This window comes from Microtus pennsylvanicus, chromosome 18, assembly GCF_037038515.1.
Source record: "Microtus pennsylvanicus isolate mMicPen1 chromosome 18, mMicPen1.hap1, whole genome shotgun sequence".
NCBI lineage: Eukaryota > Metazoa > Chordata > Mammalia > Rodentia > Cricetidae > Microtus > Microtus pennsylvanicus.
In genome coordinates this window covers 11,027,565-11,050,138 of record NC_134596.1, presented here as the reverse complement: position 1 = coordinate 11,050,138, position 22,574 = coordinate 11,027,565, and the positions used below count along the sequence as shown (strand labels likewise).

Here is a 22,574-nt window from a genome sequence, read left to right as displayed (position 1 = left end):
GGCTAGCACCAGACCCTGACCTTGGCACCTAAAGGGCTGATGCACAACCCCCCCCCCCCAAAAAAAAAAACACGCGAAATGACCAGACGTGAGGAACCGGCTAGAAGAAATTGGTGGATACGTGAGTATTGAGTGGTCAGAAATAGAGATCAAAATTTTAAAAAGTATAAAAAGCAGAACAAAATTTAAATTGGGAATAAAAATTTGTAAATGAGTTATATATATGGGATAAGAAAAAATATTCAGTTATATATGTTGGTAGCTAAAGAGAGTTAGAGTGGAGCAGAAACAATGGAAGATATATTTAGAATCCATATGCTTGATAGACGTGGAGATACAATTTTTATCGCTTGCTAATGGGCAGGAAAAGTGTAGGAGAACAACTTTTGGCCCAAGAATCACCTTGTTTACTGCTGAGATTGAGGTGCCACGTGCAAGCAGTAGCCAACTTAATCTAACCTGCGGGTAAAAGACAAGCTGGAGTAAGTTTAGAGAACAAATTTTACCACACAGTAACTCAGAGTCAGTCAATAGAACAGAGGAGAAAATTCAAAAATACTTCTAATTGTATGATTTACAAGTTAATATTTTTTTTTAAAAAAAGTTAAAACTGCCTGCCAAAGCATGGGAAGGCAGGCTGGCAGACAGAAGAATCCTGTGTCCTACCCCCTGCCATGCTAGATGAAAGGCAAGTTTGCAAATAAGGTAGCCTAGAGAGCTGCAACTTCAAGATAATTGAAAATAAACAAGCAGGTTAAATATGTTTCTTTTTAATTTCATGACTTATCAAATAAATTATTTAATAATTATTATTAATAAATAGTGGTCCGGGCTAGCACCGTACCCCGACGTGTTCATTTGAAGTTTGGCAAGGCTGGTCATGACTTTGGTTTGCTATCTCCTTATTACATCCTGCAGTGATTGCTGTGATTTTGTGGAAGAAAGTTTTCTCTCATGACGACTGTGTTCCGGTAGTAGCCTTGAGGGCAAGGGTAGGGTTTGTTATTGGTATGACACAGAGAAAAGTCATTACTTCCAGTCTTTTGATTACTGTTTTTCTGCCCTTTCCCTGCCCTTTGTATTCTGAATAGTGGAGTGTCTAGTCCTGCTCCTTTGCATGTTTCCCCAGGGTACTCTTGCAAAGCATGGGAACTCTGAGGGGCCTTTGAGTCTATACCAGATTCTTAGTTCTTTAATCTATGAGAATGCCATGGTTTAGGACAGCATTGATCTGAGTCAGCAGTGCTGGATCTATGTGTATGTGTACACTCTCTAGGCCTCAGCGGTGTTCCGTACTTTCCTTTCTTTTTTTTCTTTTTCTCTTTTTTTAAGGGCTCTACATTTTTTCCAAGGGTTTGTTTTAAAAGTTTTTTTTTTAAATCACATTTTAAAGTTATTATTCTGTTGTTTTTCTAGCGAGAGTGGAAGTGAGGGTTAGAGGGCAACTTGGAGTTGATTCTGTCTTTCCACCATCTAGGCCCCAGGGATCAAATTCAGGTGGCTAAGCTTGGCTCTAGCCTTTACCCACTGAGCCATCTCACCAGCTCAAAACTTGTTCTTTTTTTTTTCTTTGCTTCTTGCCAGTGGCTCTATACAACACTTGAGTACTGGCTAAAAATACATACCACATAGTTTTATGTAAATATAATATGTTTTCCTGTGATGTTTTCAAACCCCATTAGTCCTATTTATTCCCTCTGCCTCTCTTCAAGCTTCTGTATTCAGCTCCAAACACAATGATGAGGGCTACTTTTTCTGTTATGACATCCCTTAGTTTCACGAGTATCTTCACATACGCTGCTGTTCTGTTTTCAGTAATTTTGAGTAATATGTGATTCCGGCTGTTCTGGAATTCAGATTTGTTACTTGTTAGATTTCTCTGTTGGTGACTGTCCTGTCTTATATATAGCCTTGGTCTTCCCTTTGGAGGTCCCACTGATGGTACTCTATGCCAAATGTGAATCACCTCGACCCCTTCCCTCCTAGTTCTCAGTTTTCCAGACTATTTCAAACTCTTCAGAACTTTGCATGCCTGTACCATCTCTGCCCCTTCTTGCAGCACATCAAACCCCGTTTCTCTGGAATTTCATATCCTGTGGATTCTCTCTGCATCCATCCCCACCCCCAGATGGCCACTGTGCATTGCCATTTGAGTAAAACATATTAATCTGTGATGCTGGGTGGTGGTGTCTCACGCCGTTAATCCCAATACTCGGGAGGCAGAGGAAGGTGGATCTCTGAGTTTGAGGCCAGCCTGGTCTTTAAAAGCTAGCTCCAAGACAGCGAGGGATGTTACCCTGTCTCAGAAAACAAACAAAACAAAATAAAAACAAACAAAAAAAAAGGTCTCACCTTTTTTACCAAAGAGACTGACTATACCTTTGCCAGATATTGAAGGAAGAAATATTTGCATGGGTGAAATGAAATTATAGAAGAGTGACTTCTAAATTAGAAAATTTTGCCTCAATCAAAATTAATTTCCATAAGGTGGCAATTCATTTATTTGCCTCATTGCAAACTGAGCTTTGCCCTTTCTGTGTGCTGCAGCGTTGGAAGAGAGGTGTGGTGGAGTTTGGCCTTGAAAAGGGTGCCTAAGGGAGGTAGGTCGAGGTTGGAAGGCTTCCTAGTGAGGTGGTAGCTTCTTGTTACTTTGCAATTGTGTTAAAATTATCTTTGATAGTACTTTTGAGAGTACAGAAAACAACAAAACCTGAGAGTCTCTTATATCTTAAACTGACAAGCATGAAGAAAATTATACCAGTTCATTGCCGTAAATAGTGATGAAAAAAATCTGACCTATAACTTAGAGGTAGCATGAAATGATGCAGAATGCAATTCCACAAGGGAGGGCAGAGCAGGGATGCGCATACACAGATACACACATGAAGTCTGCAAGAAAGAGCAGTTCTTAAAAGTTACTATAGTGTTCGTAATATTCAACCTGCGCAAGTAATACAGATCAAAGATGAGAAAAACACCCCTAGAAGTTTTTTTATACTATTCATAAAGATTGTAACGTCATGATAGACTGATAAGGGTGCTTGCTGGATGCTCTAAAACACCCACTAAATCAAATAGTTCACATGTATAACATGAGGAATTTAAAATGGAATCACAGAAACTCTGGCTTGACCCCTCCCCAAACATGATGTATTGAAGTTCTCATACCTATGAAGGGGAGCTTGTATGGAAATAGCATCTTTTCCGTTGTAGTCAACTGAGGATGATAGTTTTAGAATGAGCTCTGATTTAGTTAGACTAATGCTTTTACTAGATAAGGAGAGCATACACACATAAGAAGAGATGAGTATGTATTAAGAAGCAAGAGATTGGGGAATTGCTTCTGTGAGACAAGGAATGACATGGATTATTTTTTTTTAAAAAAAATCAACCCACAAGACACAGGATTCTCCCATACAGTTTTTAGATAATTCTAGGCCCTGTTAATTCTGTAAATTTTTAAAAAGGTGAGTGTTTTGTTTAGATTCCAAAATTAACAATGAATTTCTCATGTACTGTGTCACTTAGTGTGTGGTAATACAGAAGACTTGGGAATCTAATGCAGTGTTCAGTATAAACAAAGGGGGAAATATATAATGGTACTAACAAACTGAAACTAACAAACGGTGATAATCTTAGCTATAGTATAAGCTCTGCATTGAAAAGACAGAATTCCATATGGATTCTTTAAAAAGACCTAACTATATGCAATGCATAAGGATATTGGAAGTAAACTTTAGAGAGAATGGTTTTTTTTTAAGAGAATGGAGACAAAAATGACAACAGTGTGTCAAAAAGAAATGCAGAACAATGTTAATAGCAAAATATTCTTTGAAACAAATAATAAATGAATAGTTGCTAAGGAGTTATATATCCAGAAGGCAAGCCTGTCTGTTTACGTAAGAACAGCCCTAGACTTCTGGAAACAAAATCTAATGTAATCTCACTGCTAGGAAAAAAGACACCCACAATTAAAGTTGCAGATTTTCAATATTTGTTTTAGTCATTCTTGGGATAACATGAAGCGGTACAATACTTGGTTACTTGAACATCATTGCTAACTAACTACCTTAAATGACATCGGATGCTTCACATAAGTGATATGTACATTTTTTTCATTTATATTTTGACCACTTGCCAAAACAGACCATATTATGAACCCTAAAACAAATCTCAGGGCAGTCAGGGTTTTTGATTTATTGCAGTGGAATAGTGCTTGCCTTACATGCAGAAGGCCCTTAAAGCAAGATTTGTGAGAAAAACTTGGTCTCCTTTAAAACCTTCATAAACCAAAAAAAAGTAACCTTTTTTGGAGCTCTAGAAAGCAAAATTCATCTTTACAATGAACTAAACTTCCCTAAGAAAGACCGACATTTCTGAGGGCTACTTAGAGGAATATTTTCTGTCTCAACTAAGCCAGAACATAGGGAGTGTGGTGTAACTGATGGAGAAGGTAGCGGTGCTACTATAGACCCCTTAGAAACTTCGGGTAAAACAAAAGAGTCTGTTAGTGATAGCTTCTTATATAGGACCATTGAGAAAATGCATGCCTAGAAAGATACATAATATGAAGACCCTAAGTTTCACTTGGGCTGATTAGATTTCTCTATCCAAGATGGGAATGATGACTGTATTTTCAAATGCTTATCTGGAACAAAAACTAAAGAGTACGCAGAAACAGCAAACTGAGGAGTCAAATATAAATTGGGAGATTCCATCTCTGAAGAAGCATAGATACTGGACTTAAGATCCTAAAGTGCCTTACGAATTATAAAAGAGCGAAAGAAAAACAAAAATGAAACAGGTGGGTAAACATACATAAGGCAAATAAAATATCACCAAAGTACAAATTTTGAAAAAGGAACCAATTAAAGCAATGGACCTGAAAAAAAATGAACTCACAACTTTAAATATTCAAGAGAAAATCTGAGCTGGCTGAAGAAGCAAGTGAAGACATGGTACTTGAAATTGAGGAACGGAAAGAAACAAGAAGTTGAAAAGCGTAGAGGACTTATGATTTTAATGCAAAAAGGAGCCAATATAGACTAGTAGAGAAAATTTTCATGTAGTAGTGGCTGACGAGCTGCAAAATTTTTGGAGACATAAATTTACATGCATATGATATTCTGTGTCATCTAGGATAAACCCTGAAGGGTTTGTGTGTGTATCAAGGTACATTATCACACATCAAAAGTCAGAGGCAGAAAGAGAATCAACTCAATTTTTTATGTTTCCACTTAAATTGTTGACTGACTTAATAGGATTTTTAGATACCAAAATGAAAGAGCAAGATGGATTCATAGGAGTTGAGAGGGGGGTGACTGAGTGGATTGAAAACAGAGGTAGCACTGAGGTATTATATCCAGGGAAGTTTCTGCAAAATGGAGGCAACATTGAGACATTTCTCAAGTAAATGCTATGAGAACTAATTATTACTAGATGTATGTTTTTGCTTTTTTAAAGAGCTTCTGTGAAGCAAAGGACACTGTCACTAAGACAAAAAGGCAACCCACTTACTGGGAGAAGATTTTCACCAACCCCGCAACTGACAAAGGTCTGATCTCCAAAATATATGAAGAAATCAAGAAACTAGACCGTAAAAGGCTAATCAATCCAATTATAAAATGGGGCACTGAGCTGAACAGAGAATTCTCAACAGAAGAACTTCAAATGGCCAAAAGACACTTAAGGTCATGTTTAACTTCCCTAGCGATCAGGGAAATGCAAATCAAGACAACTTTAAGATACCATCTTACACCTGTCAGAATGGCTAAAATAAAAAACACCAATGATAGCCTTTGCTGGAGAGGTTGTGGAAAAAGGGGTACACTCACCCATTGCTGGTGGGAATGCAAACTTGTGCAACCACTCTGGAAAGCAGTGTTTCGGTTTCTCAGCAAATTCGGAATCAACCTACCCCTGGATTCAGCAATACCACTCTTGGGAATATACCCAAGAGAGGCCCTATCATACAACAAAAGTATATGCTCTACGATGTTCATAGCAGCATTGTTTGTAATAGCCAGAACCTGGAAACAACCTAGATGCCCTTCAACGGAAGAATGGATGAAGAAAGTATGGAATATATACATATTAGAGTATTACTCAGCAGTAAAAAACAAGGACTTCTTGAATTTTGCATACAAATGGATGGAAATAGAAAACACTATCCTGAGTGAGGTAAGCCAGACCCAAAAAGAGGAACATGGGATGTACTCACTCATATTTGGTTTCTAGCCATAAATAAAGGACATTGAGCTTATAATGCATGTTCCTAGAGAAGCTAAATAAGAAGGTGAACCCAAAGACAAACACATAGGCATCCTCATGAATATTAACCTTCATCAGGCGATGAAAGGAGACAGAGACAGAGGAGCATGGGACAGAAATCTCAAGGTCCAAATCAGGAGCAGAAGGAGACGGAGCGCGAGCAAGGAACTCAGGACCGCGAGGGGTGCACCCACACACTGAGACAATGGGGATGTTCTATCGGGAACTCACCAAGGCCAGCTGGCCTGGGTCTGAAAAAGCATGGGATAAATCCGGACTAGCTGAACATAGCGGACAATGAGGAATACTGAGAACTCAAGAACAATCGCAGTGGGTTTTTGATCCTACTGCACTTACTGCCTTTGGGGGAGCCTAGGCAGTTTGGATGCTCACCTTAGGAGACCTGGATAGAGGTGGGCGGTCCTTGGGCTTCCCACAGGTCAGGGAACCCTGATTGCTCTTCGAGCAGATGAGGGAAGGGGACTTGATCGGGGGAGGGGGAGGGAAATGGGAGGCGGTTGCGGGGAGGAGGCAGAAATCCTTAATAAATAAATAAATTTAAAAAAAATCCAGATGTAGTTGGCTCATTTCTTTAATCTCAGCACTAGGGAGGCAGAAGCAGGAGGATTTCTGTGTTATGACAAGGACTACTTAGTGAGACTCAGTTTTAAATAAATAAATAGTATCAGGGCAACATTAAAGGTAATAATTCAGACTCAACTCAAGTTATAAAGATCACGCATTAAGCTTAATACATTGGAAAATAAAACAGTATTACTGCAATTTTGCTTTGTAATTCCAGTTTTATTTTATGTAGGATTTTAGAAATTAAAGTCCATGGGATATGTCTATTTCATAAAGATGCGACTTGTGGTTTGCAATTCATTTGTCATAAGTTCAAATTTAAATATGAGAATCAGTAATTAAAACTGAAAGGGATTCCACGTCCTTTATAGTTCAGATGGTTTTGAATCACAGTACAACATATATCATATAGAAGCTATAAGAAAAATAACCTAAAGGGAAAGGATTGCTCTAGTAATGTGTGGTGCTCCTAAGTACCAAGCTGACTGAACTTAGCCTATGCAGTGTTTCATTTACACTTGGTTAGTTAGCTTGGTCATTGTATGTTCCTAGTCCTGCAACTTAACTGTTTTCATCTCTTCACATGTCATTTTGAGTAGTGTAGAAAATATATTCATTTTTTGCTATGCTACTTAGAATATCAGAACAAGGAATCGATGCAGGAAAGCAAGGGTTGAAACTTGAATTACTAATTTCCTAAATGTTTTAGTGATACTACATAATTCATTTGTGTTTTCATTTAACTCTTATGAAGTCCCTCAATTAAAGATATTCTTGTGTTAAGAAGAGTGTACATAATGACCTATGGTTCTCACAAAGAATACTGCACAATCCACACAAAAGGAGACAAAGGAACCAAACTGTGACACACTACCCATCCACCTCTCCTTCTCTCCTCAAGAAAAAAACCGTTGACCACCAGTAGCTGTATTGGAAGCAATGGCAGTCCAAAGAAAAGTTATGAGACATTAAATACAAAATATTTAAAGCAAGTCTCAGAGATCATTTTAGATATAAATGCATTAAAGAAACAGAAATTAGCATTGAAAAAAAGGTCTACAGTGAAAGAATGGGGGGAAGGCTCCGTATGCAAATGTAACACAAAATGAGTTAGGGCAGAAAGCAAGAGATCCTATATTCAGACATGAAGGATGGTAAACACTGTTTAAAAGTGAGATGCTTAGACAAAGCATAGCATGTGGGGATTAAAAGAATCCATTGACTAAAGCAACATAACAGTATTTCAAAAGCTGTAAATATCAGCCCTCCAAAATATGTAAATATTAAGAAAACTGAAAGAGGAAAAGAACAGTTCCACATTAATAGACATGTCTTACTTTCAATAAGGAGTAGAAAGATATGGCTAATACAAAATAAAAAACTTCAATATTATAGATTAACTCACACCTAAAAAAAAATCAAGAGTCTGCTCAAAAGTTGTAGAATATACATTTTTCCTTGTTCCACCTGAAAAATCTAAGAAAATGTATTTGTTAAGCCACAAATCCAATCTGGTGGCATATGCTTTGAAGTACCAAGGTAAGCCTAGGCTACATATCACCACCCTGTTTCCAAAAACTAAAGCTAAATACAAACACAACAAGAGGAGAAAAAAGCAAGAACACAATAAAAGTATAAATTGCCATACAAACATTTCTTGATTATAATTGAATGGGCCATAAATCAATAATAGAAGGCAAACTGGGAAAGTCTGAAATCTGTAGGAATTCTATAACCAAGCAGGTTGAGTTAAATAATGGACAAAATAAAAGAAATCTAAAGTTTAGATTCTAAAGGATACAGACACACAGTGACATGTTCATGAACAGGCACCCAACATTACTTTTCCTTAGTCAAATGCAAACTACATCAAAATCAATGCTTCATTATACCCATTAGATGGCTCTTCTTTTCAAAGAGGGGAATGAAATATTGGTCAATCTGTGGAGAAATTAGAATTTTTATCTATTATTAATAGGAATAGAAAATTATGCTGACATGGTAGAAAGAAGTTGGTGTTCCTCAGTAAACTAAAGAGAATTATTATATGAAATAAATTGACTTACATGTATATCACTGAATGAACTGAAGTCTTCAAACAAAAGCTTTTTACCAGTTTTCAAAGCAACACTCTTCAAAATAGTCAATATGTAGAGAAAAATCCAAATACCCATCAACTAATGTATAAACAAAACAATATATTCATAGAGTGTGATATTCAGTCATTACAGTGAATAAAATGGATAAATAAGCATGGGATTTTACTAAGGACCCCAATACTAATCAGGCCTGATAATGGAATCTTTTGTTGAGCAGAATGTTTTGGCCTCTGAAAGAAGATGCCTGTGGTTTGAGCTTTAACGCTTTTACCAGTATCAGGCAGGAACATGAAGTGCCAGCCACATGGAATTGATCTGCATTTGCCTATATTATACACTACTGGTTGACTACAAGGGGTCTTGGTGGTGATAATATTTAGGTATATTTTAGTGTTTTTTTTTTAAGCCTTAGTAGCTTGTAGGTTTTGAGTAGTTCTCAAATCTGTACCTGAATCAATAGACAAAAGATTCCAGCCTAGTGAGCTGGAGAGAAAACTCAGAGGTTCAAAGCACTAGCTGTTCCCCTAGAGTTCAATTCCCAGCAATGACATGGTGACTCACAGCCATCTGTAATGAGATCTGATGCCGTCTTCTGGTATGCAGACACACATGCAGGCAGAATACTGTATACATAATTGGTAAAATTTAAAAATAAAAGATTCCAGTCTAGCATTGTGTCAGTCAGCACAGTGTTCTAATGAGGTAACTTCCTGGTATTTTAAAGGATATATTGATATGGGCCCAGAGGACACAGCAGTCTGTCCAGGACCTTTGAACAGGAATTTTCAAAGGAAGACTGCAAAACCTGGAATATGTATCTACTTTAGAATACAAAGGCCAAGCCTTTATTACAGAGTTAGAGGTGATGTCAGAATTACTGTAAGATTGAGAAAAGCAAGTAACAAGTTGCTAATCACATAGAGATGGAAATGTGTGAACTACCAGAGAGAGTATGTGGAGGTCATAAAAATAGCTATTTACTAGAGCACCAAATTACAAATTGAACTGACTTTTAAGCTTAAGGACTGAGAATTCAAAATGAAGAACAATAAATGCCTGGAAGGATACACGATTGAAATAATCGCAAACAAAATTGGACTGGAAAATAACATCTGTGAAATGATAAGGTGGTCAAAAATAAAAATCTTGCCGGGCGGTGGTGGCGCATGCCTTTAATCCCAGCACTCGGGAGGCAGAGGCAGGCGAATCTCTGTGAGTTCGAGACCAGCCTGGTCTACAAGAGCTAGTTCCAGGAAAGGCTCCAAAACCACAGAGAAACCCTGTCTCGAAAAACCAAAAAAAAAAAAAATCTCACCTAGATGATTAGTTATCTTGAAAATATATAGAGAGAGAAGAGAAAAATATGCAAGAAATGAAAAAGCTTGTGGGATTGATGGGACACTATTCAAAGGAAAATGTTTGAGCTTGAAGTTGGCACATTTGTTTTGCTTACCCAATGTACTTATTCATAATTGGATATTAGACATAAAGCAAAGAATAACTAGCTTATGTATATAGTTCATGACCCTAGAAAAGCTATGTAAGCCGGGCGGTGGTGGCGCACGCCTTTAATCCCAGCACTCGGGAGGTAGAGGCAGGTGGATCTCTGTGAGTTCGAGACCAGCCTGGTCTACAAGAGCTAGTGCCAGGACAGGCTCCAAAGCTACAGAGAAACCCTGTCTCGAAAAAACTAAAAAAAAAAAAAAAAAAAAAAAAAAAAAAAAAAAAAAAAAAAAAAAAGAAAAGCTATGTAACAAGGAGAATCCTAAGGGAAACATACATGAATCCCCCTGTAAAGTGAAAATAGACAAGATCTCCTGAGAAAATTGGGAGCATGGGGGCCAGGGAGAATGGCCAGTGGAAGGGGAGAGGTAGGACAGACGGGGAGTGGGGGAGAAGAACATAAGAGAATGAGATTGTCAAAATGGAGGAAGAGCAAAGAGGCAGAACAAGAAAAGAGATATTTTGATTGAGGGAGCCATAGTGGGGCTAGCAAAAAACCTGGCCCTAGAGAAATTCTCTTGAATTGACAAGGATGATCCCAGCTAAGAGTCTAAGCAATGGAGGAGAAGGTGCCTTAAGTGGCCTTCTCCTGTAATCAGATTGATGACTACCTTAATTGCCATCATAGTACCTTCTATCCAGCAACTGATAGAAGTGGATGCAGAGATCCACAGTGAAGCACTGGGCTGAACTTCCAAAGTTCAGTCGTAGAGAGGGAGGAGTGAGAATATGAGCAAAAGGGTCAAGACCGTGATGGGGACATCCATGGAAACAGCTTCCCTGAGCTAATGGGAGCTCACTGACGCTAGAGTGACAGTGGGGGAACCAGTATAGAACCAAACTAGGCCCTATGAATGTGGGTGACAATTTTAGATCTGGGGCCGACTGTGGGGCTGCTGGCCACACAGGATTTATCGCTCCTTCTTGAACTGGTATTTTGGAGCCCATTCCTTGGAGGGATACCTTGCTCAGCCTAGATAGAGTGGGGAGGGCCTTGGTCCTGCCTCAAACTGATGTGGTAGATTTTGTTGAGTCCCCGTGGAAAGCCTTACCCTCTCTGAGAAGTGGATGAGAGGTGATGTGGGAGGAAATTGGAGGGAGCAGGAGGAGGAGTGTGAGAGTCAGAGCTGGGATTGGTATATTAAATGAGAAATTATTGCTTTTGGAAAATAAGTAAAAAGAGTAAAATGTAACAAATTTCAAAAGAAAAAGAAATGTGTAAGTCTTTAATTTCCAAAAGTATAAAATTTAATTTTGACTCTTGTTTGAGACAAACTCCCACCTTGTTGTCCAAGCTGGTCTTCAAGTCAACACTTACCTGTTTTATATCTTCCTGAATGTGGAGATCACACGCATGTGCCTACACTTGGCTAATTGTGAGTAGTCATGGGAACACATATTTTATGAATGAGTACATTTTTCAGTGTTTTCAGTTTGAATTTTTAGTGGTTTGGAAATACAGATTTATTTTTAAATGTTAAACCAAACTTAATTCCATACTTATTTTGATTTAATTGCAAGCCATGTCTAAATATTGTTAAATTTCATTTTCTAAAAATTTGAACACAGATATATGCTCATGAAAGATGTTGCTATATACCCTTCATTTTACATGTAGTATTGTTTTCTGTGAAGGCACATTTAGATATTAAACAAGGGAATAAGTCCAACATTTATATCTTCTAGAACGTCATATGGAATTCATGTTTTAAAAGTGTAATCTATACTTCCTCGCAAAAATGCTTTTAATAAAAATTAATTTGTTTAGAAAATGCTCTTTTTGGTTATCTACTTACTAAATTCTTCTATTTGTGTCTTTATATTTGCATCTTTTGATTTTTTTTAACTTTATCTAAGTTGCTGAGTTTATGGGCACTTCGTATTATTTAACATACACATATCCTACAATATCATTTCTCATGTGTCTTAATATTTATATTTGTATCTTGATTTGAAAAATTATTCCCTTTAGATGTTTCTGAACATTATCCTCTTAATGGATTTTTTAAAAATTGTGTATGTTCATTCAAATAATCTCCTCATCCTTATACACACAACTTTGTTTTTTTTAAAAAAAAAAACTAAAAATTAATACAATAACCCCCCAAAGAAAACAAAATGAAATAACACTCAAAAAGAAAAAAATAATACTGTAACCCAAGAAAAGCACACAAACAACAACACCAGAAAAAAACAAAAACAAAACCCCAAATGATGAGTCTATTCTATTTTGACTAGCTATCCCTGAACAGAAGCTCTGCCATTGGCTAATTTATATACCTAATGCCCTTTCATTGGAGAAAGCTGATTTTTCCTCTCTCAGAAGATATAAATTACAGCTCTGTTATTAACCTTTACAATAGTGGCTAGGTTGTCCTTCATTCTTTCATGCCTTCTTTAATTGGTGTGTTTTAATTTAACTGACTTCCATTTTCTCTCGCCCCATACACACACACACACACACACACACACACACACACACACACACACACACACGAGGCAGATATTTACATATGTGTGTATGTACATATATACACAAATATATTTGATTACTTTCTGTTCTCTTTATGAATGTCCTGTTTCTCTTATTCTGTGTCATTTTGTTCTTAAGTTTCTTTTACTAGAGTATAAAGCCATTCATTGGAATATAATATCATTTATTTAAGGCTTCTATTTACTTGTAATCTAAGAATCAGTTCTAAAAAATATCTTCCAAACCAGTTTAGCTACATTTGAATTTGAAGATATTAATTTTTATATGTATTTAGTTTGAAATGCTTGTCAGTTTCTCTTTTTATGTCTTCTTTTATCAGTGAACTACTTAGAAGTTCTCATTTTATTTTTCAAATATTTTGGAGATTATCAATAAATATTTCCCTATTTTTAAAATCAATCCACTGCGGAATTAAATCAACATGTTTCATATGAATTGTACATATTTTAAATGTATCCACTAATTCCATGTCTATCTTATCACTTATAATGACAAAAGAATCTGCTGATTTCTATTCCTGAACATGATGTTACCACTGCTATTCTACCCAACAAGGAAATAAATGGCAAAAGAAAAAAACCAAACAAATACATTTCAAAAATAATAGCAGTTATAATGAACTTAACTAATTGTCTTTAGATACCATTTGTGTCTATATTCCCATAGAACGTTCCCAACATTACTGATAGTTATATTCCTCTTTATAAGAATTTGGTCATGTTTTATTTCTACACTAAAGGCATTTATTTATATTTCTTTAATCAATTATATATGTATTTATATGTTTTTTAAATCAAGTATTCACTCAAGTACTTGAACACAATTGATATCAAACTGTTAACGGTGATTAATTAATACAGTTTCTATGTGATTATTTCAGTTCTGGGCAGCCGGGATGAACAAGCAGCTCCTTGCAACACCACACTAGGCCTAGCTTGAGCATCTGAAACCCTAAAGGTGTCACTCCTTAGTGACACACTTCTTCTAACAAGGGCACGCATACTTCAAGAAGCTCATATCCCCTAATAGTGCCACTCCATGGTGGCCAAGCATTCAAACACATGTGTTTATGGGGCTATTCCTATTCAAACTATTGCACTACCAAAGTATTATATATTAAATCATTGACTTCCTTATGAATATTTGCCCAGTTTTGAGCACACCAGTCATTATGCACCAAGTAAAATACCAAGTACAAGACAACATTCTCAAGAAAAACCTTAACCAATATGTACTATACTGTTGGTATATTTTACTTTCTATTGAAATATGGAAAACTTGTATAAAGGGACATATACTGAATTTCTACAGCTCAGTAAATTTACACCATCCAAGCAGCAATTAACTAATAGAGAAAAGATGTTCTTTAAAATTCCAGAATCCATGCAAATGTGTTATATCTATGACTTGTAAGGCACAGAGAAGCTATAAAAATAAGACATATATTTCCATATTGGAAAAAGAATAGTGAACTCATGTCAGCCTTCACTGAATAAACTAGAAGTGAAGAATATTATAGCATTAACACAGACTCCTTATAAGTAATGGGCCTCTATCCTGAAACTCTAGTAAATAATCAAAAAATACAGTGTGATATTGTTTTGCAAGAAATTGATCATACTGATTATTAGCCAATATAAATTTCTAAAATAATTCTTCATTTTATATCTTTTACATAATATAGAAAATAGTTAAAATTAAAAGGAGAGGACAGAAACAACAAATACTCAGTAATTGATCTTTGGATAAAATTTTAAAAATATCACAACAGTAACCTCCAGTAAGACTGCAAAAGATACATAGACCTCAGAAAGTTGCATACAGAACAATACATAGAGTCTCTAAAGTTTAGAGTTACTTACCTGTATTTTCTGAAATGAATTTTCCAGTCTTAGATCTCTAAGATAATACAAAATAAAAGAAATCTCCTTAAAAATACTCAACACTAGTAGTAGCAGATATAGAAATATCTCCTATTATATTTACCTAACAGGAGGACAATATTATTTTTGAAATGCTAGTAAAAATGTCAGTGTATATCCCAGTTGCTTGCCCTGCTTTTGATCTAATATTTCCATTGTTCCTATTGGTTATATATTTACTGGACAAATGTGTCAGCAGCTTGGTTCTCAGTGAGAAAAGTGATGCAAATATTGAATCACTAGACAAAATTACTGTGCATATTACCTCAAAAGCGAGGAGACAAAACCCACATACAGTGCTTAGAGAACATCACTGAAAGCACACTAGGCAAAGGCAGGCCTGGAGAATCTTTATTGTCTTATCTGAGAGACTCACCTCTGGATCTCTAATTGCCATTTCTATGAGTAATTCACCATATTCAGAGAAGTGTTTTCATCATCAATCCAGATAAGTCCTTTTTTTTTTTAACAGATGAATGTTTTTATAGCCAGGCAAAACCTGGGTAAGTTTGTGTTCTCAGTTTTGAAAGAAGGATATGATTGTGCAGTAGAAAATTTGCTTATTCTCTGAACAAGGTACCTGCTGGCAATATGAAAAGTGGTCAGGAGGAAGGAACATCTCTGGACAGTTTTGAGATTGGTTTCTGTATGCCTTAGATCATGTCATCAATGAATAGTTCCACTGAACAAAAAGATCTCCAGCCCCTGGATCCTGAACTGCACAAGGCCTAGCACACACAGCAATTATTAGCAAGGTAGTATTAGATAGGCACGGCCTCTGCTGTGTGCTACAAACTTCTCAAAATCAGGCTGCCTTCCTGGCTCCAGTGCCATGAAGAGACCATCTGTCTTGATAGAGCATCCAGAATAGTCTCCCTTTTTGCCTTGCTGGAAAGGTAGGTCAAGTTCACTAAATCACAGGTAAAGGAGGTAAGTTGAGGATGCCTTGGTGCCTTTTATATACTAGTTTTCCCTGTGTGGACTTAGCGCCGGGAAAGAACTCTGGACCCCAAAATGTGTCCCGGACATGCCAAATGGCCATTCATCCCGAAATTCCATTATGGTAATGTTTTAGCTTCTCAAGCCACTGCCAAAGCTTACTAGAACTTCTTTCTCGGGCAGTCCCAATCAGGATCATCAGCTGATGTAGGAGGGTCATCTGTCTATGTGTCACTTTCATTGGATATTTAATAAAGAGACTTTCTTGGCCTTTTGATAGGACATAAAATCAGTTGGGCGGAGTAGACAGAACAGAATGCTGGGAAGGAGGGAAGTGAGGCAGACGCGATGAACCTCTGGCCCAAGATGGACTTAGGTTAGAATCTTCCCGGTAAGCCACCACCTCGGGTTGCTACACACATTAATAGAAATGGATTAATCAAGATGTGAGATTTAGCTGGTAAGAGGCTGGATCGAATGGGCCGAGCAGTGTTTAAATGAAGACAATTTGTTTGTTGTTATTTTGGGTGTAAAGCTAGCTGGGCGGGAACCGGGCGTGACCAAAAAAAGGCCAGCTCTGCTCCTGACTAAGATCAGCCATAGTGAAAACAAGAGTCACGGAATTAAATTTCCAGTTCTTCCCTCGGTGTCATGGGAACCGTAAAAGGACCCACCATTATGACTCCTCCTTGTGACCTATTTTGAGGCCCCAGATTGGTGGCTCATGTGTATGTGCTTTGGAATTTCCATAGGTTCTCCATTTGGAATGCCAGTCTGGACACCGAGGCCTAAGGGTTTTCACATTCTAGGAATCAAGGCCAAAACTACTGGATCCTGGACTTCTAACTTGAGTATCTTCTCTTAGAGTTTCAGAAATATGAACAGGTGAAGGAACAGGGCCTGGAGGGATCAAAGCCTATGGGCTAATCTTTCCAATTACCTGAAGAAAAGTGTGTTGACGCGTGCTCCAAGACAGCATCCCCGGTCACTGAAAGGCAGAAGAGATGATGGGAACGTGAGCCAGGCTTTGGACATGGAGACTGGCTCAAGAGCAATGTTTGACACGAGGTGCCATTTGAGGGAGCACTCAGTGTTCTCCTAAGGTCATGCCCCTGGACCAAATAGGGGTCCCCGATGGGGAAAAGCAGCATGGGGATTTTGGCCTGCACCCTGGCACAAGCGGGCCCCAGGTAGACCAGGCCCCCCCCATTGCCCCCGTCCTTTATTCTGGGCCTCAGCGTAATCCTATTGAGCATGATTTTTATGTCATCATCTCTCTTCGTGACATTGGTTTGTCATCATAGACCCAGCTCTCGAGAGAGCAAAGCTCAGCCTGGGGTTTGGACAAAGCACCATTGCTTACCCGTGCCGCAAACAGTGTCTAGGAGGTAGGTATTGACATGGTTGGCACAAAGGTTCAGCCCGATGGATGCCCTGCTCTGATTTGATCAGAAGCCCTTCTGTTCTTGTTAATGGCCCCTTGGGAAAGAAGAAACAACATGTTGTCAGGGCCATCCTCGGCATGCACCTGATGACCAGGAAAGGACTGCTGATGCTGACTAGGGCCTGTGAGCATGATGCCGTGGAGGGGGATCATTGTGCCACGCGAGATATCACTGATCAATGGCCCGAGGGCTAGCGTCAATCTTAAGTGATGGCCACTTTTTTACCTGCCCAAGCAAAGTTCAGTCACTCAGGAGCATGCTCTTCCCGCTGACTGCTCTGATTGCTAGCATGAGACTGCTGCCGATTGTCCATCAGTAGGCAGGGCTTTGATACCTTGGAATCTTGCCTTTCCAGCATCAAGCATTCCAATGTCTGAGACATGGCCTCCACCTGACTTGCTACCCATGTGTCTAATTCAACTCTGCCTACCAGCATCCACACACTAATGGAGAAAGAATCCATTCTCTTACGGCTGTTATTGTACCACCAGAGATTGTTCTGGGTCTGGCCTGCTCTGCGTCTCTGGGGATATTCCTAGTCCTAAGCAGAATGTTGAAGGCAATGTGTTCCTGGGAAGATGGCTATGCATGGGGCTATGCATGATAGGCACGGTCTCTGCTGTGTGCTACAAACTTCTCAAAATCAGGCTGCCTTCCTGGCTCCAGCGCCATGAAGAGACCATTTGTCTTGATAGAGCATCCAGAATTGTCTCCCGTTTTGCCTTGCTGGAAAGGTAGGTCAAGTTCACTAAATCACAGGTAGAGGAGGTAAGGTTGAGGATGCCTAGGTGCCATTTGATATACTAGATTTCCCTGTGCGGAATTAGCGCCCGGAAAGAACTCTGGACCCCCAAATGTGTCCCGGACATGCCAAATGGCCATTCATCCCGAAATTCCATTATGGCAATGTATTAGCTTTGCAAGCCACTGCCAAAGCTGACTAGAACTTCTTTCTCGGGCAGTCCCAATCAGGATCATCAGCTGATGTAGGAGGGTCATCTGTCTATGTGTCACTTTCATTGGTTATTTAATAAAGAGACTTTCTTGGCCTTTTGATAGGACAGAAAATCAGGTGGGCGGAGTAGACAGAACAGAATGCTGGGAAGGAGGGAAGTGAGGCAGACGCGATGAACCTCTGGCCCAAGATGGACTTAGGTTAGAATCTTCCCGGTAAGCCACCACCTCGTGTTGCTAGACACATTAATAGAAATGAGTTAATCAAGATGTGAGATTTAGCTGGTAAGAGGCTGGATCTAATGGGCCAAGCAGTGTTTAAATGAAGACAATTTGTGTGTTGTTATTTTGGGTGTAAAGCTAGCTGGGCGGGAACTGGGCTTGATGAAAAACAGACCTGCTCTGCTCCTGACTAAGATCAGCCATAGTGAAAACAAGAGTCACGGAATTAAATTTCTAGTTCTTCCCTCGGTGTCATGGGAACCGTAGAAGGACCCACCATTATGACTCCTCCTTGTGACCTATTCTGAGGCCCCAGATTGGTGGCTCATGTCCATGTCCTTTGGAATTTTGTTAGGTTGTCCATTTGGAATGCCAGTCTGGACACCGAGACCTAAGGGTTTTCACATTCTAGGAATCAAGGCCAAAACTACTGGATCCTGTGCTTCTAACTTGAGTATCTTCTCTTAGAGTTTCAGAAATATGAACAGGTGAAGGAACAGGGCCTGGAGGGATCAAAGCCTAAGGGCTTATCTTTCCACTTACTTGAAGAAAAGTGTGTTGACGCGTGCTCCAAGACAGCATCCCCGGTGACTGAAAGGCAGAAGAGATGATGGGAACATGAGCCAGGCTTTGGACATGGAGACTGGCTCAAGAGCAATGTTTGACACGAGGTGCCATTTGAGGGAGCACTCAGTGTTCTCCTAAGGTCATGCCCCTGGACCAAATAGGGGTCCCTGATGGGGAAAAGCAACATGGGGATTTTGGCCTGTCCCTGGCTCAAGCAGGCCCTAAGTAGACCAGGCCCCCACATTGCCCCCGTCCTTTAGTCTGGGCCTCAGCGTAATCCTATTGAGCATGATTTTTATGTCATCATCTCTCTTCGTGACATTGGTTTGTCATCATAGACCCAGCTCTCTAGAGAGCAAAGCTCAGCCTGGGGTTTGGACAAAGCACTATTGCTTACCAGTGCCGCAAACGGTGTCTAGGAGGTAGGTATTAACATGGTTGGCACAAAGGTTCAGCCCGATGGATGCCCTGCTCTGATTTGATCAGAAGCCCTTCTGTTCTTGTTAACGGCCCCTTTGGGAAAGAAGAAACAACGTGTTGTCAGGGCCATCCTCGGATGAACTTGATGACCAGAAAGGACTGCTGATGATGACCAGGGCCTGAGAGCATGATGCTGTGGAGGGGGATCATTGTGCCACGCGAGATATCACTGATCAATGGCCCGAGGGCTAGCGCCAACCCTGAGTGATGGCCACTTTTTTAGCCTGCCCAAGCAAAGTTCAGTCACTCAGGAGCATGCTCTTCCCGCTGACTGCTCTGATTGCTACATGAGACTGCTGCCGATTGTCAATCAGTAGGCAGGGCTTTGATACCTTGGAATCTTGCCTTTCCTGCATCAGGCATCCTAAGGTCTGAGACATGGCCTCCACTTGACATGCTACCCATGTGTCTAATTCAACTCTGCCTACCATCATCCACACACTAATGGAGAAGGAAACCATTCTCTTACGGCTGTTATTGCACCACCAGAGATTGTGCTGGGTCTGGCCTGCTCTGCATCTCTGGGGATATTCCTAGTCCTAAGCAGAATGTTGAAGGCAATGTGTTCCTGGGAAGATGGCTATGCATGGGGCTATGCATGATAGGCACGGCCTCTGTTGTGTGCTACACACTTCTCAAAATCAGGCTGCCTTCCTGGCTCCAGCTCCATGAAGAGACCATCTGTCTTGATAGAGCATCCAGAATTGTCTCCCTTTTTGCCTTGCTGGAAAGGTAGGTCAAGTTCACTAAATCACAGGCAGAGGAGGTAAGGTTGAGGATGCCTAGGTGCCATTTGATATACTAGTTTTCCCTGTGTGGAATTAGCGCCGGGAAAGAACTCTGGTCCCCCAAATGTGTCCCATACATGCCAAATGGCCATTCATCCCAAAATTCCATTATGGCAAGGTCGTAGCTTCGAAAGCCACTGCCAAAGCTGACTAGAACTTCTTTCTCGGGCAGTCCCAATCAGGATCATCAACTGATGTAGGAGGGTCATCTGTCTATGTGTCACTTTCATTGGTTATTTAATAAAGAGACTTTCTTGGCCTTTTGATAGGACAGAAAATCAGGTTGGCAGAGTAGACAGAACAGAATGATGGGAAGGAGGCAAGTGAGGCAGACGCGATGAACCTCTGGCTCAGGAAGGACGTAGGTTAGAATCTTCCCGGTAAGCCACCACCTCGTGTTGCTACACACATTAATAGAAATGAGTTAATCAACATGTGAGATTTAGCAGGTAAGAGGCTGGATCGAATGGGCCAAGCAGTGTTTAAATGAAGACAATTTGTGTGTTGTTATTTTGGGTGTAAAACTAGCTGGGCAGGAACCGGGCGTGATGAAAAACAGGCCTGCTCTGCTCCTGACTAAGGTCAGCCTTAGTGAAAACAAGAGTCACGAAATTACATTTCCAGTTCTTCCCTCGGTGTCATGGGAACCGTAGAAGGACCCACCATTATGACTCCTCCTTGTGACCTATTCTGAGGCCCCAGATTGGTGGCTCATGTCCATGTGCTTTAGAATTTTCTTAGGTTGTCCATTTGGAATGCCAGTCTGGACACCGAGACCTAAGGGTTTTCACATTCTAGGAATCAAGGCCAAAACTACTGGATCCTGGACTTCTAACTTGAGTATCTTCTCTTAGAGCTTCAGAAATATGAACAGGTGAAGGAACAGGGCCTGGAGGGCTCAAAGCCTAAGGGCTTATCTTTCCACTTACTTGAAGAAAAGTGTGTTGACGCATGCTCCAAGACAGCACCCCCGGTCACTGAAAGGCAGAAGAGATGATAGGAACGTGAGCCATGTTTGGACATGGAGACTGGCTCAAGAGCAATGTTTGACATGAGGTTCCATTTGAGGGAGCACTCGGTGTTCTCCTAAGGTCGTTCCCCTGGATCAAATAGGGGTCCCCGATGGGGAAAAGCAGCATGGGGATTTTGGCCTGCACCCTGGCTCAAGCGGGCCCCAGGTAGACCAGGCCCCCCCCATTGCCCCCGTCCTTTATTCTGGGCCTCAGCGTAATCCTATTGAGCATGATTTTTATGTCATCATCTCTCTTCGTGACATTGGTTTGTCATCATAGACCCAGCTCTCTAGAGAGCAAAGCTCAGCCTGGGGTTTGGACAAAGCACCATTGCTTACCAGTGCTGCAAACAGTGTCTAGGAGGTAGGTATTGACATGGTTGGCACAAAGGTTCAGCCCGATGGATGCCCTGCTCTGATTTGATCAGAAGCCCTTCTGTTCTTGTTAACGGCCCCTTTGGGAAAGAAGAAACAACGTGTTGTCAGGGCCATCCTCGGATGAACTTGATGACCAGGAAAGGACTGCTGATGCTGACCAGGGCCTGAGAGCATGATGCCGTGGAGGGGGATCATTGTGCCACCCGAGATTTCACTGATCAATGGCCCGAGGGCTAGCGCCAACCCTGAGTGATGGCCAATTTTTAGCCTGCCCAAGCAAAGTTCAGTCACTCAGGAGCATGCTCTTCCCGCTGAGTGCTTTGATTGCTAGCATGAGATTGCTGCCAATTGTCAATCAGTAGGCAGGGCTTTGATACCTTGTAATCTTGCCTTTCCAGCATCAGGCATTCTAAGGTCTGAGACCTGGCCTCCACTTGACTTGCTACCCATGTGTCTAATTCAACTCTGCCTACCATCATCCACACACTAATGGAGAGAGAATCCATTCTCTTACGGCTGTTATTGCACCACCAGAGATTGTGCTGGGTTGGCCTGCTCTGCGTCTCTGGGGATATTCCTAGTCCTAAGCATAATGTTGAAGGCAATGTGTTCCTGGGAAGATGGCTATGCATGGGGCTATGCATGATAGGCACGGCCTCTGCTGTGTGCTACAAACTTCTCAAAATCAGGCTGCCTTCCTGCCTCCAGCGCCATGAAGAGACCATCTGTCTTGATAGATCATCCAGAATTGTCTCCCTTTTTGCCTTGCTGGAAAGGTAGGTCAAGTTCACTAAATCACAGGTAGAGGAGTTAAGGTTGAGGATGCCTAGGTGCCATTTGATATACTAGTTTTCGCTGTGTGGAATTAGCGCCGGGAAAGAACTCTGGACCCCCAAATGTGTCCCAGACATGCCAA

General features: G+C 40.2%; 4 non-coding genes across 4 annotated transcripts; all 4 read right to left on the bottom strand.

The window, feature by feature from the left end:
- Positions 1-15,253: 15,253 nt before the first annotated feature.
- LOC142838022 (small nucleolar RNA SNORD109A) lies at positions 15,254-15,319 on the bottom strand. Its single transcript, XR_012908469.1, has one exon. It is a non-coding gene; the product is annotated as a small nucleolar RNA SNORD109A (small nucleolar RNA).
- A 1,722-nt stretch (positions 15,320-17,041) lies between these two features.
- On the bottom strand, positions 17,042-17,120 carry LOC142838041 (small nucleolar RNA SNORD115). The gene has a single exon (XR_012908487.1). It is a non-coding gene; the product is annotated as a small nucleolar RNA SNORD115 (small nucleolar RNA).
- Positions 17,121-19,263: 2,143 nt separating this feature from the next.
- Positions 19,264-19,342, bottom strand: LOC142838040 (small nucleolar RNA SNORD115). The gene has a single exon (XR_012908486.1). It is a non-coding gene; the product is annotated as a small nucleolar RNA SNORD115 (small nucleolar RNA).
- A 2,143-nt stretch (positions 19,343-21,485) lies between these two features.
- LOC142838039 (small nucleolar RNA SNORD115) lies at positions 21,486-21,564 on the bottom strand. The gene has a single exon (XR_012908485.1). It is a non-coding gene; the product is annotated as a small nucleolar RNA SNORD115 (small nucleolar RNA).
- Between the last annotated feature and the right edge of the window lie 1,010 nt (positions 21,565-22,574).